The sequence below is a fragment of the Mus pahari genome, chromosome 6, assembly GCF_900095145.1.
Source record: "Mus pahari chromosome 6, PAHARI_EIJ_v1.1, whole genome shotgun sequence".
Lineage (NCBI taxonomy): Eukaryota > Metazoa > Chordata > Mammalia > Rodentia > Muridae > Mus > Mus pahari.
In genome coordinates, this window is record NC_034595.1 from 13,543,556 (window position 1) to 13,547,418 (window position 3,863).

Genomic DNA, 3,863 nt, shown 5'->3' on the forward strand with positions numbered 1-3,863 from the left:
TGTGCCTTTTATTTCTTTTTCTCATCATATTGCACTGTGACCCGCCAATATAATGGTGACTACTAATGGTAATAACGGATTCCCTAACCTGAGGAATAAGAAAGACCTGTGTCAAATATCTAACTATACAAAACAAAACCAATTTTATTTAATACATAAATCACTATATAATTTATTCACTAAATTCCCCCCCCCGCAGAATTAAGCAACCATCATCACAATTAATTAGAACCTTTAAAAAAAATTACCCACAGAGAAACTGTCTCGAAAAATCAAAAAAAAAAAAAAAAGAAAGAAAGAAAGAAAGAAAAAAGAAAAAAAAATTACCTTTTCTTCTTCCATCCCTTCTTTCTTTTGTATCCTGTGTGGAGTCAGGGAACCACTTGTAGGGAGTCAGTTCTCACTTCCACCATGTGGGTTCTCAGGACTGAACTAAGTTCATCAAGCCTTCACATACTGAGCCATCTTGCAGGCCCCAATCAGAATGTTTTATCACGCTTCCCCAAACATACACTTTAGTATATGTCCTCCATCAACAAAAGATTTCAGTCCTACGCAACTTCCTCTTGCTACTGACTTGCCTGTTCTAGACATATGTAGAGAGTCACACTTCATCACTTTTCTAATAGGCTTCCTTCACTTGGTGTAATATTCTCCAGGTTTATTCATGCCACACAGACATCAAATTTTGTTTGATACATTAGTTTCATTGACATGCATTTGGGGGCTTAATGTAAGTTACTTGAAATCCTGTCTTGCCCTGTCACCTTTGGCCGACTCAACCCTTTCCTTCTCATACAGGAATTCATGCCAGGTATAATGGCTCTGCTAAAATTCTGCTACAGTGGTTGATGATATAGTCCACTTGTTTTTCATACCCATGAGTCAAACCAAATATACTTGACTGCTACTAACCATAATTAAAACAAAAACAACAAAATAAAACACTATCATAGAGTCTTGGGGAAAAAAACTCTTTGCTAATGTTTTCAAAACCCACCCAATCTATACCCTGTCAATGGACCTAATGAACAAACACGGTACCAAAGATTTCATTTCTTTTTAAAAATTATTTAATTTTATGTTTAGGAGTGCTGTATATATGTGTACCATGTGTGTTCTTGGTGCCCATGGTGGTCAGAAGAGGGCATCAGGTTCCTGGAACAAGTTACAGATGGATGTTTGTGAGTCAAACAACCATGTGGGTGCTAGAACCAATCCTAGGTTTTTTTTTTTTTAAGATTTATTTATTATCATATGTGAACTGTAGTTGTTTTAGACACATCAGAAGACGGTGTCAGGTCTCATTACAGATGGTTGTGAGCCACAATGTGGTTGCTGGGATTTGAACTCAGGACCTTTGGAAGAGCAGTCAGTGCTCTTAACGCTGAGCCATCTCACTAGCCCAATCCTAGGTTCACAATGGAAATAAGAGCTCTTCACCACTGAGCCATCTCTTCAGCCCCAATTTTATCTCTTTCTGCTGCTTTCTTGCCCACTAGCTGAGTGCCCTTCTCTCTCCAGATGTGTTAGCCTCCTATCAGCACCTCCAATCTTCTTGAGATCTGAGAAGAATAAGTTCGTGCTTTATTCACTTTGGGTCCTGAATCTTAACTTTTGGTCATGGCTCTAGAAAGTCATGTGGATTATAGTCAAAACAAACAAACAAACAAACAACTCACAACAAAATCACAATGAACATTACCTAATTCCTGTTTACTGTCAACTAAATTATACAGATTGATGGACATTTGAGTTTTTCCAAGTGGGGCTATTATGAATAATGCTGCCTGTGAATGTTCATTTAAATTATTTGTGCTGATATATTTTCATTTCTTTTGGTTATATACCTAGAAGTTCTGCAGTGTTATATGGTAATTTTATTTAACTTTTGGCAGAATTGCCATTTCCAAAGTGCATAGTACCCTTCAATCCCACTAGCTCCAAAGTGGAGTTCTCCTACCACATCCTTACCAGAGTATTTTCTGCCTTTGTCATATTCATCTTAATGGATGCACACTTGCCATCTGTCTTAGGGATTTACTGCTGTGAACAGACACCATGACCAAGGCAACTCTTATAAAAAACAACATTTAATTTCGGTTGGCTTGCATGTTCAAAGGTTCAGTCCATTATCATCAAAGTGGGAGCATGGCAGCATACAGGCAGGCATGGTGCAGGAGGAGCTGAGAGTTCTATATCTTCATCTGAAGGATACTAGCAGAATACTGGCTTCCAGACAGCTAGGACTAAGGTATTAACACAATGTCCATAGTGACACACCTACCCCAACAAGGACACACCTCCAAATAGTGCCACTCCTTGACCCAATCATATTCAAATTACCACATTCCATTCCCTAGCCCCCATAGGCTTGTTCAAACACATGAAGTTATGGGGACCATACCTAGTCATAGCATAATAAAAAAGTACATTTAGTTCAATTTCCAGAGTCCCCATAGTTTATAGAAATCTCAACAACGTTAAAAATCCAAATTTCAAAGTCTTTTGATTGATCCATCCAATCACTTATCAGTAATCCCCAAAGCAATACAGGAAATCAGGTAGGCAAACTCTGCATCTTCATGTCTGATGTCAAAGCAGTCTTCAGATATCCACTTCTTTTTCATCTTTGTTGACTAGAACAAAGTTCGTTCTCCTGGGCTAGTTCTACTCCCTGATAGCAGGTTTCCTCAGCAGATAGACCACAGCTCTGACATCTAACATCTTGGGATCTCCAAGGCAACTTCAGTGTTACAGCTTCTTGTTCCAATGTCTGGGATTCACACATGATCTTCTGGGCTCCTCCAAAGGGATTGGGTCACATCTCTAGCTCTGCACTCTTGTAGCACTATAGGCTCTGGTTGACTCAATTCCTCCACTGCTGCTGTTCTTGGTGGTCATCCTGTAGTACTGGCATCTCCAATACTCTGGGGTCTTCTCCTGCAACTAGGCTTCACCAATAGCCTCTCATAGGCTCTCTTCATGGTGCCAAACCTCAACTCCTTTGCATGACTCCTTCAGGCCTGGGCCATCAATTACAATTGAACCTGCACCTTCACCAGTGGTCTTCCCTGGCCTCTCACAGTGCCAAGCCTCAGTGGCTCTTTATGACCCCTTCATACCTTCAAAACCAGTACCACCTGGGTGACTCTTACACATTACCAAGTCCAACTGCACCATGAGGTACAGCCTTGGCTACCTCTGGAACACAGCTTTTTTGTGATCTCAGAAAATACTTCCCAAAAGATTTCACCTCAGTGAAATTTCACCTCTCTTCTTAATCACTGCTTTCTTAGCTCCAGCTAACCAGCAGCAATTATCCCAGTAGTCCCTTCTATTCTGGACTCTAAAGCCAGGGCCACACGTCTGAAGCTGCCAGGTTCTGCTGCTTGCTGGGGCTGGAACATGTGTTCCCACCCCCCTTTGTCTTCTGAATGCTAGGATTAAAGGTATATACCACCACACCTGTACTTAGGCTTTTCTTCACTAGAACTTGCTCTGTCCCAAGCTGGCCTTGAATTCAGAGATTTGCTTGGCTTTGTTTCCTGAAATTAAAGCTGTGTACAACCCTGCCTGAACCTAAATTTAGCTGGGTGGGATCATGCCCCAAAGTCCTACTCCCTTAATCTGTTATCTTCTAGAACATAGGATTCAGCTCCTTTCTACTTAGTGTCCTTTTAATACTTAAACCATATGTATTTTCCTTTCTCAGCTTGCTCCTTTCCATTAAAATGCTCTTCATAAGAGTGAACTTTAAGCCAGGCGTGGTGGCACACGCCTTTAATCCCAGCACTCGGGAGGCAGAGGCAGGCGGATTTCTGAGTTCGAGGCCAGCCTGGTCTACAAAGTGAGTTCCAGGA